General features: G+C 43.0%; 9 non-coding genes and 1 pseudogene across 9 annotated transcripts; 6 read left to right on the plus strand and 4 right to left on the minus strand.

Annotated features, from left to right (window-relative positions):
- Nucleotides 1-947: 947 nt before the first annotated feature.
- On the plus strand, nt 948-1019 carry trnag-ucc (transfer RNA glycine (anticodon UCC)). Its single transcript has one exon. It is a non-coding gene; the product is annotated as a tRNA-Gly (tRNA).
- A 1434-nt stretch (nt 1020-2453) lies between these two features.
- trnae-uuc (transfer RNA glutamic acid (anticodon UUC)) lies at nt 2454-2525 on the minus strand. The gene has a single exon. It is a non-coding gene; the product is annotated as a tRNA-Glu (tRNA).
- A 1080-nt stretch (nt 2526-3605) lies between these two features.
- On the minus strand, nt 3606-3783 carry LOC115058214 (uncharacterized; annotated as a pseudogene).
- Nucleotides 3784-3966: 183 nt separating this feature from the next.
- Nucleotides 3967-4039, minus strand: trnam-cau (transfer RNA methionine (anticodon CAU)). The gene has a single exon. It is a non-coding gene; the product is annotated as a tRNA-Met (tRNA).
- A 3124-nt stretch (nt 4040-7163) lies between these two features.
- On the plus strand, nt 7164-7235 carry trnaa-ugc (transfer RNA alanine (anticodon UGC)). The gene has a single exon. It is a non-coding gene; the product is annotated as a tRNA-Ala (tRNA).
- A 1394-nt stretch (nt 7236-8629) lies between these two features.
- trnae-uuc (transfer RNA glutamic acid (anticodon UUC)) lies at nt 8630-8701 on the plus strand. The gene has a single exon. It is a non-coding gene; the product is annotated as a tRNA-Glu (tRNA).
- A 1681-nt stretch (nt 8702-10382) lies between these two features.
- On the plus strand, nt 10383-10455 carry trnak-cuu (transfer RNA lysine (anticodon CUU)). The gene has a single exon. It is a non-coding gene; the product is annotated as a tRNA-Lys (tRNA).
- Nucleotides 10456-11412: 957 nt separating this feature from the next.
- Nucleotides 11413-11485, plus strand: trnaa-agc (transfer RNA alanine (anticodon AGC)). The gene has a single exon. It is a non-coding gene; the product is annotated as a tRNA-Ala (tRNA).
- Nucleotides 11486-13196: 1711 nt separating this feature from the next.
- trnal-cag (transfer RNA leucine (anticodon CAG)) lies at nt 13197-13279 on the minus strand. The gene has a single exon. It is a non-coding gene; the product is annotated as a tRNA-Leu (tRNA).
- A 238-nt stretch (nt 13280-13517) lies between these two features.
- On the plus strand, nt 13518-13590 carry trnaa-agc (transfer RNA alanine (anticodon AGC)). The gene has a single exon. It is a non-coding gene; the product is annotated as a tRNA-Ala (tRNA).
- Nucleotides 13591-15841: the final 2251 nt, after the last annotated feature.

Below are 15841 nucleotides of genomic sequence, written 5' to 3' on the forward strand. Positions count from 1 at the left end.
AGGAGATGCTGATTCTGTGATGTCACAAAGGTTCTAATGACATCACAGAGATCAAAGACTCCTCCCACTTTTTCTCATGACCTCCACCATAGAGTGCTGCCTGCTGCAATAATGCTGCCTTTAATAGAAGTTTAGGAACATTTAATTAAAGAATATATTTTGATGAATGGAATGGAATGGATGGAAATTTGGTGACCGACAGCTTTTCACAGAAGACAAACTTTGGTAAGAGTCATAACAGCGTGTGACATGTTCCAGCCGACACTGGTCATTGATTGGCTAATGAACACTCCCCACATACTGATCAACACACCCACCAGCAGAAACATCAATCAGCAGCCATGATCACTGTGATCATGCCAACGGACCAGTTTCTCTGCAGTCTGTCTCTGAAAACACATCTGTGTCGGTCACTTGTTGATACAAATACATACTAAGGCAATAGCCTACCCAGTCGTGATGTTACCAACCTGTGATATTGATGATACCCTACAGTATGCAGAGCTACATGATCCTTGCAACAAACATTGTTTGCTGTTCATCGTGTCATTTCCTCTGATGACACCTGAACCACATTCTTGCTGAGACAAAACAGGTAACTAAATAAGTGACAGTCTGTTATACTCCAGTCTGTATTATATGACAAACTACAAACTGCTGTCACCTCAGGACACCATCAGCAGACCCTCAGCTGCATCCTTGTGGTTCCATGGTGTGACGCTTAGCAAGGAAGAAATATTGTCTCTTTTGGAATTGGCATTTGGAATTTTTTTCACCTCTAGTGGCCTCCACCAAAGAAGGAAAGACATATCTGAGGCCTCTGTTGAGGGATGATGAGTTTACTTTGATTCATTTAAAGTGTGGATAATGTTCGGTCATAAATCCAGCCATGTGAGTTCCCATAACCAGTTTCATTAAAAAAGGACTGTGATTTTACACCTTCACATGCAATGGTGGTATAGTGGTGAGCATAGCTGCCTTCCAAGCAGTTGACCCGGGTTCGATTGCCGGCCGTTGCATTTTAACTTTTGCCAGAGGAAGATTAGTCTTTTCTCTACATTGTTCACAGTCATGGAACTTTGTCTGCATCCATCCAAAGGGAAGCAACATGAAGCCAGAGTGTTCAGGCAACCACAATTACTCAACCACAAAAGCTCAAAAGTTTGCCAAAAGATTTGCTGAAAAATTAGCCCATGAACGTGAGTACGCAAAGATTTCCTGATTAGATCGCACAGAGGCTCAAAATTTGCGTGACTTCACATGTGTCTTTCATGAGACATTTTCCAGCTAAAGGTCATGTCTCATAATGTAAAGGAACATTCAGTGTCAGTGTACTGTTATTGCGATTGGAGCTCTGACTGTTGCCAAACGTGCAGGTGACCTAAATTCAGCAGGACAGGCAGCATTATCAATGGCCACTGCCTCATCATAGTCCTTGTAGCAGAAGAGTAGCTGCTTCCTCAGTGACAGCTAACAGGGATCCTAACGAGTGATAAACAATAAACAGACATTTCCAATTGTCATCAAAATGTATTCTTTCATGAAATGTTCCTAAACTTCTATTAAAGGCAGAATTATTGCAGCAGTCAGCACTCTATGGTGGAGGTCATGAGAAAAAGTGGGAGGAGTCTTTGATCTCTGTGATGTCATTAGAACCTTTGTGACATCACAGAATCAGCTTCTCCTTTGATGGTTACCGATGGAACAGGAAAAGGTCAGATCCTGATATAATCTTGTGAATCCACAAGTATGCCTTTCTTTGTTTGTGTACCAACAGCCTGAGCTCTGGTTCTGACTTTGTTTTGATGAACCTCATTATTTACACACAGCACATTCAGGACATTAATGTGACAGTTTATTTTATGCTAAAGAAACTTTGGTAAGAGTCATGATGGTCAGCCACATATGTTGGGGGAATTTTCAGATCCAAAATACATCCCTGTACATCAGAGTGGTGCTGTGGTTTAGTTGGTCAAAGAGCCTTGTTGCTCAGGTCAGATGTTGTAGAAACAAACTACTTTGGGGTTTTCATCAGCTGTAGGTTACAATGATCAATATTATAGATATGACAGACGAAATTCTCCATGTCTTCCTGTTAATCAGTGCTGCTGAAAAAGTGGGACATCCAGTATGTATATGTAGCAGTATGCATAAATAGCAGAGGATGGTTTTGATCCATCGACCTCTGGGTTATGGGCCCAGCACGCTTCCGCTGCGCCACTCTGCTCAGGGTGTTCAGATGTCCTCTGGAGATTAGTGTAATTTTTAACCGCCACATCCACTTTCTGTCAAAGTGGATGTGATCATCTGGGAAAGATTCTGTGTTTGTCGAAGCACACTTCAGTAATTACAGAAAAGGCTGCTTTAACAACATTAACAGGTTTCAAAGCTATCTCGAGAGAGGTCAAAATAATTAAATTTTTCAATCACCTGTATTTTTCAGTAAAAACACTTTCCCTGACCGGGAATCGAACCCGGGCCACAGCAGTGAAAGCGCCGAATCCTAGCCACTAGACCACCAGGGAAAGACGCTGCCTCCATGCGGCCTTGTATAGTTCCAAACATCATTTCCACGGTGTTGGAAATTACTGAAATTACTGCTCCATATTATCCTGCTTAGTCACTCAACCAAATTACTGACTACACTCCTGCAGAAGAAGTTACATGAGGTTATCTCAACAACCTTAAACTTCAATAAAGAGGCACTGCTGGGAAGCTGAATGCTGGCAAGCTGTGTTGCATTCAGAGCAGCTGTGAAGATTATTGATACAAATACATACTAAGTCAGCAGCCTACCCATTGAGCTAACTCCGCTGTGCTAACATGCTAGCGTGTGCAGGGAGTGTCAAATGCCACTCATGTGCATGAATTCACATGCACACACACACACAACTTCATGTTGAGGAGTTTGGTCTCTGGTTATCTACTTCTTTTTTACATGTTCATTTTGGAATACATTTTCAGTGCCCAGTTTTATTTTCACTGCAGTTACTCATGTTAACCACTCTGAGACAGTTTTAACAGCTAAAGAGTTTAATCATCACATCACAGGAGTACATCCAGAGTACATCTTTTGTTCACACTTAGTCAACACATTTTCTGCCATGCTGATGATACCCTTCCTGTCACTGACCATTTTGAAATCTTGAATTCAGAAATCCATCCCTAAGACTTCCCTCTCCTTTGTACAGCACAAATTTACTTTGAGATAGCGTTGTGTTGCCTTTGTGCAAAATTACTGCCCGTAATAGGACAAATTTTCATAGTATGCTGAAGATCCCTCACCCTAAGTATCCACTATATTATTATATATAGTTTTGTGAAAATGAATTAAATTTGAGCATTATTTTCTAAATCATCACTCAAAGTGAGACCTATGCCGTCAGTCTTTCAACATATTTTCTACTTATTGTGACATACTTTGCTATAAAGTTCTAAAAATATTTGTCATTCTGTGATACTGTTTTCTATGTATTCCATGAATGTTTTCAGATTTTATCATTCATAAAGGTATGATATTTTACCAAATGAATGTCTAACAGCAACAAACTCCCACCAAACACCAACAAACTTTCTGTGCATCTTTGCGCGCACGCGCTTATCCATTTGAGTGGACCGTTCCTGGAGATACTGCAATACCAGGTCGATGCGTGGAGTGGACGGAGCAAGCCCCTATTCCATCTCCCTGTTCCAAAAATCTATTTAATATATGGTCCCCGGGTAGGGGACGTATCAGATATTAAACTGAAAACAACCACCGACATGTTATTTTCAGAAAGTTACGTTGTAGAGCAAAGAAAATGTCTCTTCTTGGTCAGCTATAAAACTTCACATATTTGTCCACGCGGAGCAGTGAAATGGTCCATAGACGGTCCAAAGATATCATTGAAACATGTTAACCAGAGAGTGTTAAAAGAACTGAGCTTCTAGACCCAACCACTAAATTCTCATTATTAACTAAAGAAGTGCCCCGTGTGAGGCTCGAACTCACGACCTTCAGATTATGAGACTGACGCGCTGCCTACTGCGCCAACGAGGCCTCGATCACAGGGGCCAACAAAAGGACCCCAGGGCCATTGGGCACACACCGGACAACACAAACAGAGCACAGTGGCACAGAGCCACCAGCAAGGGTCCTGCCTCACAGCGGCGAGGCCGGCTCCCCCCGACCACACACGCCCGGACGGGGCGAGCCACAGCACGGTGTTTCCAGTATTTTGATGTTGGTTAAAAAGGTACTTTGCATTTTAAACATAACAGTGAAATAGCTGAAAAAGGGAATACTTTACTTCTAAAATATAATACTCCTGTTAGCCAGCAGCACCTTCACAAATAGTTCCGGAAATTTCTAATCAAGACGGGGAAACTTACATCAGCCATGTTGTTTCTCCAACATTTACAACAGGGCACTGCTGGGATTTGAACCTGTTTACTAGACCAGCTAAGCTACAGCACCAGGAAACTAGATCCCCAGAGCAGGTCAGCTCCAGAACCTTCCTGTTGCTGGATGTATCCTGTGATGTGTGTTGGCAGACTCACTCCACAGGCTCCTGTGATGCAATCGGTCAGCGTGCAGGACATAGACAGTAACCTGCAGAGTGATGCCTCAGCTGGAGCAGCTGGCTGACCTTCTGTCAGTCTGTGGATTACTCCTGGAATAAACTTTGCACCAGAGTGCAGCAAAAAAAAAAAAAGAAATCTATATGTCAAAGGTTCGAATGAGGTCAAAGACTCCTCCCACTTTTTCTCATGACCTCCACCATAGAGTGCACACTGTTAATGAAGCTCCAAAGACAATCATGGTCCTGCCAGATACCTTTGAGTTCTGTGTCGACAGAAGAAAGAACCAAACTGGGCCAGGAGCCAAGCAGGCATCCTGAAATTTCTCTCTTTTGTGCAGTCAGGATGTCCAAGCAATCTCAGACTGTCCCTGTTTTACCAGCAGCTCTACAAGTGAGTCTGCCTTTTTTCTTTGTCCTCAGTAAAATAAACTCGTTTTTTGATGTGGCAAGCTGGAATTTTCTATAAAGTATTCCACGTAGGAGTTCAAACGAACTTTGAGTCTCTCCCTGAACTCTGAGTTGACTTACTCTGAGTATCTGGTTCCAGAACAGCTGATCTTAGTTGGTTCAATCAACTCTGATTATGTTCAGCTTGAGTTGCACACGTGCCCAACCTCTATCAAGGCCATCATCTATGGAGTCCTGTCACCACGACAACCGAGAAAAAAAAAGATCCAGTTATTTCAACCCAGTGGAGTCGGAGGTCTTAATGCAGGCCCATGGAGAGGATGAGCAAATGTTTCGCCGAAAATGTAACACCGCTGAAATCTTTTCACTGTTTCACTGAAGTCCACAGCAGTCTGCTCAGTTTTTTAGTATTGTGACATCATCAGGTGATGGAACAAAGGCAGCACCTCTTCAGACTCACACTTCACTTCAAACCTTTGAGGAAGTGGGACACAATTCTGAGGAGCACAAAAGTTCACTGAGAGACAGACTCAGAGTTTCTGAGTTTCTGAGTTTCTCTGCAGTTTGTCTCTGAAACCACGTCTGTGTCGGTGAACACTTGTATGTTTCAGGAGGGGGAGGGGGGTTTGGCCATGTCACAAGTTTTTCACAGATTTGAGTTTAAATGGAGGAACCAGACACCTGAAACACCTCCTGTGTGGAGAAACTGTCAGGGTTTGGATGAAAGATACACTGTTTGGTTCTGAGCTGTTCATTAATAATCAATGAATGATCAATAAGCTTCTCAGCTGTTCTGAATGGGGACAGTGGGGCAGCCTTTGTGTTTACATCTGAATCAAATTTGATTTTGGAAATTCTTCAAAGAAGCTTCAAAGGAGGAGTTTCATTCTGTGAGTACTGTGACATCATCAGGTGACATCATCAGGTGATGTATCAAAGGCAGCAGCTCTTCAGACTCACACATCACTTCAAACCTTTGAGGAAGGTCATCCTGCATTCAAACCCAGCAGAGCTTCACTCTCAGTGGAGTTCCTGCTCATCACTGAAACAAACCATCACTTCCTGTATTACAGCTTTTACCTGCAGTATCTGGATAAGAGGAACAGTAATTTAGTGGTTGGTGCTGTGTTTAGCAGAAGGAAATTTGGTGACTGACAGGTTTTCACGGAAGACAAACTTTGGTAAGAGTCATAACAGTGTGTGACATGTTCTCTCCTCTTTTCCTTTAGACTCCATACAGGCTGTCGGTATGCACAATGTATCAGCTGATGCTGGTAATTCTGTAACATATCAGCATCAGTCTGATGAGTAAAACTGCCAATATCAACAACCGATGTTTATTTCTGTGTAGTTACCGTTCATGTGTATGTTTCAGGAGGGGGAGGGGGATTTGGCCATGCAGAGTTTGTTTGGGCATGTCATTTGGCATGGCATGGCATTTCACAGATTTGAGCTTAAATGGAGCAGACTTGAGCTCCCTGCACTCTTGTTATGTTCTAATATGTCTCTGACTCCACCTTAAACATTACGGTCTTCCTGTATGATAAATGTGCTATGCAACATGATGATTGCCAAACACACGCCACATGGCTCGTTGGTCTAGGGGTATGATTCATGCTTAGGGTGCGAGAGGTCCCGGGTTCAAATTTCGGACGAGCCCATCTGTTGACTTGCAGTCATTAGTGGTGTGAACTGTTACACTATGGAGCTGTGTGAGGTTTGCTGTCTGGTTGTTAGTTGCAGTATCTTGGCAACTGAAGCAAGAGCGATGGTAATTTTGTGGAATCCTCAATGACAGATCATTTGGGAAATGACTGTACGAGCCAATGAAGCTGATCCCTGATCATCACCTCACATAAGAAGCATGTCACATGTTTTTCCAACACGTTCTCACTCTCTATTGTAGAGGAAGGAAACACAAATGGGAAAAAAAAACACTCAGTCACACTCATGGAGCCTAAATCAAATGAACATCAGATTGAGACAGGAAACCTCAAAGGTTTGGAGGAGAGAAGAGTATGTGACCATGACTGCTGGTAGCTGGTAAATGGTAACTGATCACCAGTGAGTGCTCTCATCCTTTTAGATGAGTCCGAACAACAGCACTCAGCTGTGTCATATTTTAAGGCTGTGGAGAGTCTCAAATATGCTTGGGAACATGTGAAACTTGGTCCATGAAAACAACTAACCGCAGGGGATGTAGCTCAGTGGTAGAGCGCATGCTTTGCATGTATGAGGCCCCGGGTTCAATCCCCGCCATCTCCATTGTTGATAATGAAGCACGTTGTCAGGAGAGACACGTCACAGGCTGCTGTGGAGCGGTAATTGAGGGATTTTTGGAGAGCAGAACTCTGTCCTGTGCTTCAGATACACTGTTTGCTTCTGAGCTGATCATTAATAATCAATGAATGATCAATAATCTTCTCAGCCGTTCTGAATGGTGACAGTGGGGCAGCCTTTGTGTTTACATCTGAATCACATGTGATTTTGGAAATTCTTCAAAGCAGCTTCAAAGGAAGAGTTTCATTCTGTGAGTACTGTGACATCATCAGGTGACATCATCAGGTGACATCATCTGGTGATGTATCAAAGGCAGCAGCTCTTCAGACTCACATCACAATAAGTTTTGTGTCTTATTTGGCTCCATTTGGTGGAAGCTGTGAATCGCAGGATTCAGGGGGAATACATCCATAAATACATCTTCACTGAAATAATGACACCTGTGAGAAAGCTCAAAGCTGTGTCCAAAGGTTTGGAGGAGAAAATTTCATGATTTGGCAGGAGTCATGACTTTGTGGGATACTTAGGATGAGGTATCTTCAGCATACAATGAACATTAGTCCCTTTACTGGCGGTAACCCTTCAGATTATGAGACTGACGTGCTGCCTGCTGCACCAACGAGGCCTGGAACCCAGAGTAAGTAAAAGAGGGAGATGGAGGAGAGCTGTCAGTGTTTCAGTATAAACATACATCATACAGCCCTGACCACTGTTGTATCCAGGCAGAGCTGACTTTAAAACAATACAAAAAGGTGTGTGTGTTTGTGTGTATGTGAATTCATGCACGTGGCATTAGACACTCAGGTCAGAGTGGGCCGTACAAACATAGGCATCACATTTGCAGCATCTCAGGCTTGTTTTGTTGTCTATTTTCAGACCCAGATAGGCTTGGAGGTCTACCAGGTCCAACTCTCCAGATGAAACTGCAGAGAAACTGTCAGTACTGATGCTGAGCTGCTTAAAGTGTCTTGTAAACAGGACATCCTTCATCCAAACCCCAGACGTGCTTCACTCTCAGTGGAGTTCCTGCTCATCACTTCCTGTATTACAGCTTTTGCTTGCAGTTTCTGGACAAAACAAAGTGGTTGTTGCTGTGTTGAGCAGATGGAAATTTGGTGATTGACCGCTTTTCATAGGAGACAAACTTTGGGAAGAGTCATGATGGTCAGGAACTGATATTGGCGACATAATACCAAGGGCTCATTTGGGAGTTGAACACAGGCCCTCTCACACCCGCGAGAATCATACCCCTAGAGCAACAAGCCTTTTACAACAGGATAATTTACGGTTCGATTCCCGGTCAGGGAAAGCCTTTTTATTATTGAAAAATCCAGGTGATTTACCCCATAACATAAAAATGTTATCCCACACCGCACATGTCCCATATGGTCTAGCGGTCAGGATTCCTGGTTTTCACCCAGGTGGCCCGGGTTCAACTCCCGGTATGGGAATTTACTTCACACCAATGGACCTACCACGAGCATGTCCTGTTACTTTGATGAACGTCTACCACTGATCTACATCCTCTTTGGACCTTTACCTAACCACAGAGGCAGCAGCAGAAAAGAGAAATCATCTGATGAAGCCTTCTCTCTGTTTTGGGTGGTGGGTACATGTTATATAGGTGAAGGTTATGCTCAATCCCTCTCACACTAAATCAGATGGCAGAGGTTCTACTGAGAGCTGAACTCAGATCAGTGGATTCAAAGTACACAGTCCACAGAAAGTCTGACTTCCTGCCTCCCTCATGTAAAGACAGAACAGTCAGTGAAACTTCATATCTATGTCAATTTACCAGCTGAATATTATTGTGAAAACATCAGTTTGTCCTCTCATGTGATTGGCCTCATGGTGTGTCCATCAAAATAACCCCAGGGGGGTTATATCTGCACGGATTCTCTGATGATTGGCTCTCCTCGACTGGACTCGGCTTTTTTTTCGACCGAAGCGAGAATAATAAAATGAAAGAATATCTTTGTTATCCACAGAATAAAAGCACAAATGACTGAACATCCAGATATTTAAAATGGCATTCAAAGTTATTGAAATAAAATATGAATTGAAATAAAATCAAATGGTGATGTGTGTCCATCTAAAATAATGGGAAATAGTGATGTGAAATGTGATGTGAAGAAATTAAATGGCTCATCAGAAAAACACGTCCTGCTGCACCACTTTTGATCCAGTGAGACATTTATAAGCAGTTAGTTCCATTAGGCCACTGGGACAGATATTTAATATCTCCAAGAAGCGAGAATAGGTTAGGAAGGATACTAAATGTTGTAGTGTATGATCAATGCTCAGAAAACGTTTGACTACATTTTAAATGCCATAAATGTCCTGCTGTCAATGGCTCATTGGTCTAGGGGTGTGATTCTCGCTTTGGGTGTGAGAGGTCTGACTGGAACTTTTCCTGTTGCAGCCTGCTATTCCTGCTAGAATTATCCTAAATATCTGCCTTTAAGGACATCGTGAACTAGCAGACAATTGGTCCCTTTGATGTCATCACATCACAACCTTTGTGACATCACAGAATCAGCATCTCCTTTGAAAGAAACTTTGGTAAGAGTCACGATGGTCAGCCACGTACGTTGGGGGAATTTTCAGATCCAAAATACATCCCTGTACATCAGAGTGGTGCTGCTACGGAGTGTTGCATCAGTGGCCACCATAACTTCTTCATAACTGTTGTGTCATTCTTTATACTTGTCTATGCAGAGTGGTGAAATGGTCCATAGAAGTCTAATATATCATCGAAGCATGTTAAAGGAACTGAGGTTCTAGTCCCAAACACTAAATTCTCATAATTAACTGAAGCTGTGCCCCGTATAAGGCTCGAACTCATGACCCTCAGATTATGAGACTGACGTGCTGCCTACTGCACCAAATGTTTCAAGTAACCCAAATAGGAAAGATCCTTATTGACAGCATTGTTGCGCTTTGCTACATCTGAACTAAAGCTACAAATAAAATAATCTAAATTGGCTTTTATTTTGAAATGCTTGTATGGTGCGACTGCTCTTGTTCTTTCTGCAGCTCAAAGCGTCAAGGAGTTGAAACGCAGCATAATGATAAAAATAAACAGTCTGTATTTTTTCGGAATTTTTAGGAAAATTTTTTGCAGCTTTAGCAGCCCGGCTAGCTCAGTCGGTAGAGCATGAGACTCTTAATCTCAGGGTCGTGGGTTCGAGCCCCACGTTGGGCGATAAGTAGTTTCTTTTTTTTAGACCCAGACTTACCCAGCAGAACACTGCCTGGTTATGAGCAGGTTAAAAAGTACTGAGACTTCCACCTGCAGTCTGTCCAATGACCACCAGGGGGCTCCACTGGTTGACAAAAACGGTCAGGATGGCCAAGCGGTCCAAGGCACTGTGTTCAGGTCGCAGTCTCCTCTGGAGGCGTGGGTTTGAAAGGGTCATCTCTGCAGTTGTTCTCTGAAACCGTCTGTATCTGTATCGTAGAAGAAGTAAAAACAAATGGGAAAATAACACTCAGTAACATTTATGTTTGTATGTACTGTATGTTGTTGTTGCAACATGGAAAGACTAACACAACCACCGACGAGGATGGGATTCTAACCCACGCGTGCAGAGCACAACGGATTAGCAGTCCATCGCCTTAATCACTCGGCCTCCTCGTCATGTTTGATACTTGTCCTGGAGTCTCCAGGGGAGACTGCGACCTGAACGCAGCACCTTAGAACGCTCAGCCATTCTGACGACAGAAGCTGAAAAATTTGCCCATCAAAGTGAGTCCAGTCATTCCAATACACAATGACCACGATCTGATCAGATCACATGGAGGCTCAGAGTTTGCACTTGCTCACACGTGTGGAGTGGACAAAACAGGTTGTCGACAGGTTAAGGTTTCACATTGGAACCTTCACTGTGTGAAAGGACAGATTTTCTTTCACCTCTACTGCTGTAAGGTTTTGGGACAAAGGTATTTTGTCTGCACGCTCCCTGGTGGTCTAGTGGCTAGGATTTGGCGCTCTCACTGCTGCGGCCGGGGTTCGATTCCCGGTCAGGGAAAGTGCTTTTACTGAAAAATACAGATGATTGAAAAATTTAATTATTTTGAACTCTCTCGAAAAAGCTTTGAAACCTGTTGATGTTGTTAAAGCGGCCTTTTCTCAAAGCTGAGCTTGCGTGCTAGCATGGCAGGGGAATTAGCTCAAATGGTAGAGTGCTCGCTTAGCATGTGAGAGGTAGTGGGATCGATGCCCACATTCTCCACAAGACTTTAGCTCTTTGGAGATACAGCAACAAGTGAACTAATCACAGCAAGTCGTTGGTTTTTTTGTATGGATTTATGGCAGAGGTTACAAAATTAAGGAGGTCAAGGAGGTCAGTGGATCAGCAACAACCACAAAATTACTGTTTCTCTTGTCCAGAGATTGCAATGATAATTTTGTGGTTCATGGTGTTGATGCAGAGACAGAACTTCACAACTCTCTGACAGAGAAGCTGGATGCTGCTGTTGTGCATTTAAACTGGAAAATAGTGAGATGACACCTGTTGTGTCATTCTTTATACTTGTCTATGCAGAGCGGTGAAATGGTCCATAGAAGTCTAATATATCATCGAAGCATGTTAAAGGAACTGAGGTTCTAGTCCCAACCACTAAATTCTCATTATTAACTGAAGCTGTGCCCCGTATAAGGCTCAAACTCATGACCTTCAGATTATGAGACTGACGTGCTGCCTGCTGCACCAAATGTTTCAAGAAACCCAAATAGGAAAGTTCCTTATTGACAGCATTGTTGCGCTTTGCTACATCTGAGCTAAAGATACAAATAAACTAATATAAATTGGCTTTTATTTTGAAATGCTTGTGTGGTGCGACTGCTCTTGTTCTTTCTGTAGCTTAAAGCGTTAACGAGTTGAAACGCAGCAAAACATATTAAATGATAAAAGTAAAAATACAAATACAGTAAAAATTTGGACGGTCCATGGTGTAATCGTTAGCACTCTAAATCTGTCATTCATAACAGTTTTAGATTTAATTAAACAATTCAAGATTGTTGTGTGTGTGTTGTGGATGAAAAATCTGCATAAAATGGGAATATGATTGCTTGACAATCAAGGGTTAGGACTGAAAACTCTAAAGCCTGTGGCTCCCTGTGGTAGAAATGGACAGCAGTTGTTGGACTAAAGATAACTCAGCTGTTACTGAATCTTCTGTACAGGCTGACTGAGTACAGCTGAGTTAGATGTAACAAACTTAAGTTTCCAAGGAGGACTCTGCTAATCATGTCTATTAAATGTTGTTTAAGAACAGTTGAGTAGAGTGCTGTGGATGTGAGATGTTGTAGTGTATGATCAATCTGATCCTCTGCATATACATGTACATCAGAGTGGTGCTGTGGCTTAGCTGGTCAAAGCACCTGCCTCGTAAACAGGAGATCCTGGGTTCAAATCCCATAATGTAAGATGCTGTAGATAGGAAACACTTATACATGGGAAGTGCATGTTCTACCACTGCGCTACATGCTCTGGCAGCATTAGCTAACCAGATAGCTTCTGAGCTCCTGCAACACCGATCTGTCTGATGAAGCCTTTTGGATGAGATGAGGACATTGATGATGCTGCTGAATTTAGGTCACCTGCACTTATGTCAACAGTCAGAGCTCCATACACAATAAGAGTACTGAAGAAAAAAAACACAATAAAAACCCAATAAATAAAATTATAATGGTTGTGTGATCAACTCCTGCCTGAAATTTGCTTAAAAATTTGGGCGCACAGAGGCTCAAAATTTGCATTTCCTCATACGTGTGGAGTGGACAAAACCAGGTTGTTTCAATTTTCCAAGGACAGAATGGCAATATTTCGACATGTCAAAGGAATTTTGGTCTTTTAAAAGTTTGGGCGGTCAAAAGTAGACCAAAAGAACTTTGTCCCCAAACACACCTTGCTGCAGTTGAGGTGAAAGAAAAGTGGTGACTGTCAGAAGTGGGATTTGAACCCACGCCTCCAGGGGAGACTGCGACCTGAACGCAGCGCCTTAGACCGCTCGGCCATTCTGACGACAAAAGCAGCAACAATAGCCGAAAAATTTGCTGAAAAATTAGCCCATCAAGAGACAGAGACATGCAGAACTTTTCCTGTTGCAACCTGCTATTCCAGCTAGAGTTATCCTAAATATCTGCCTTTAAGGCCATCGTGAATGATTTCTAAATATCTTTGAAACCTGTTGATGGTGAACTCAGAGGTTGTTAAAGGGCTTTTTCCCAAAGCTTAGCTTGCATGCTAGTTTGCCAATGCAGGGGAATTAGCTCAAATGGTAGAGCGCTCGCTTAGCATGTGAGAGGTAGTGGGATCGATGCCCACATTCTCCACAAGACTTTAAGTTGCACCAATGGCCACCATCACTTTGAGTTACCGATGTGGGATAGATCCTCAGGACAGTTTTGTGCTTTGCTTTACCGTGTTGTTTCTCTGCAAGCCTTTGATGGAAGTTCAGTCCACAAAATGGTTGTATCAAATCTTCATCAAGTTAGAGCGTGGTGCTGATAACACCACAGTCATGGATTTGTGACGAATGTGGGCATCGATCCAGCTACCTCTCACATGCATGTCAAGGGCTCGTTGGTCTAGGGGTATGATTCTCGCTTTGGGTGCGAGCTTCACATAATGTGTCCAATAATCTGCACCCCTATTCAACTACCTTAAGTGTAGTATTAGGCAGAATGTTAGGTATCTACAATTAAGGAAGGAAAGTCTGACAAGATCACAAGATTATATCAGGATCTGACCTTTTCCTGTTCCATCAGTAACCATCAAAGGAGATGCTGATTCTGTGATGTCACAAAAGTTCTCATGACATCAAAGAGATCAAAGACTCCTCCCACTTTTTTCTCATGACCACCACAGTAGAGTGCACTCTGTTAATGAAGCTCAAAAGACAATCATGGTCCTGCCAGATACCTTTGAGTTCTGCAGACAGAAGCAACAACAAAACTGGAACTATTTTTCACTGCTATGCAGATGATCCGTGACTCCTGCCATCTATTGACCGGACCTCAGGTGAGAACCCTCCCATACTATTCTGAGGGTGCTCATCCTAAATTGTTGTGGAAGACATCTGCGTAGGTTCTCAGTCATTCTGTTCTAATATGTCTGAGGCAACCAGACGTAGTCCTAGATTTTTGAAGACATTTCACCTCTCATCCATGAGGCGTCATCAGACAGATCGTGTTTTACCTGTCGCAGTATCTTAGAAGTCCTGTGGTCGGCCAAAGCCAACCCATTGAGCATGTGATGTAGTTCAGTGGTAGAGCCCACGCTTAGCATGTATGAGGTCCTGGGTTAATTCCTGGCATCTTCAGCATGTTTAATAAAGAACAGGAAAGAGTTCTGCTCTCCAACACTGATCCCTCAGTTACTGCTCCGTGTTGTCCTGCTTAGTCACTCAACCAAATTACTGACTAAACATATATACAAGCAAAGCTCTCAGAATGCATCTTGTTCTGGACACATTGTTCACACTTATTAACACATTTTCTGCCATGCTGATGATCCCCTTCCTGTCACTGACCTTTTTAAAATCTTGAATTTTAAAAGTCCATCTCCAAGACTTCCCTCTCCTTTGTACAAGATAAACCTCAAATTTGTGATGGTGACAAGATACTTTGAGATTGTGTTGTGTTGCCTTTGTGCAAAAAAAAATTCCCCACCAAGTCATGACTCCTGCCAAATCCTTTCTTCTGTGACCAGCTGTGCATCATGAAATTTTCTTCCCCAAATACAGTACAACATGCAAAAATTTTGGTCCACCTTTGACCGCCCACGCTTTTAAAAGACCATTCCGGTGGAACCTGAATCTTACCAGTGAAACACTAGTGTTTCACACGATCTTATAAGGCAGTCTTTGCGTGTTGTGTACTCACTTGTGGGATAATTTTCAGCATCTGTCGTCAGAATGGCCGAGCGGGTTCAGGTTCAGGTGACACATGTTCTCACCCTCTCCAGCTCCTCGTTAGTATAGTGGACAGTATCTCTGCCTATCACGCGGAAGACCGGGGTTCGATTCCCCGACAGTGCGTTCTTTCTAAAATAGCTCATTAACCAGCGTGATCGAAGTTTACTCTCTCTGGATCTGACCAGTCAGATTTGTCGCGCTCGCAGGCAGGCAGACAGACAACAAGGGGGGAGCCTTGTGTTCATTGCGCATCTTGCAACACTTGCATATTTTTACAACTGTTTCATATCGCCTGCTGTTCACCCGCTGGTGTGAGAGAGCAGGAGAGCTGAAGTTGAGGACAAATGTTCTCCTTCTGAGTGAAGTGAGTTCCTGCTGGGAGCACCTCAGAGCAGCAAGGTGCCTTTATGCATTGTTTGGTGGGAGGTGATAACCAACTATCGGTCCTGGATGATAGTTGTTGATACCACCTGAATTCAGAGTCCCTTTGTGGGGGTTTTATGTAAATGATCCTTTTCCTGTGGGGGAGTAAGGCTGATGTAGGTTTCTTGAGCCAACCGTAAATTACTCTGGCATCTTTAGTGATAGTTGCAATGAGCTCTCTTTGGTAGCAGAGCATCCCTGTGACCTTACTGTGACCATTTCTGCCAGCCCGAGTCTGCTACATG

The sequence above is a fragment of the Echeneis naucrates genome, chromosome 2 (assembly GCF_900963305.1).
Source record: "Echeneis naucrates chromosome 2, fEcheNa1.1, whole genome shotgun sequence".
In the NCBI taxonomy this organism is placed as follows: Eukaryota; Metazoa; Chordata; class Actinopteri; order Carangiformes; family Echeneidae; genus Echeneis; species Echeneis naucrates.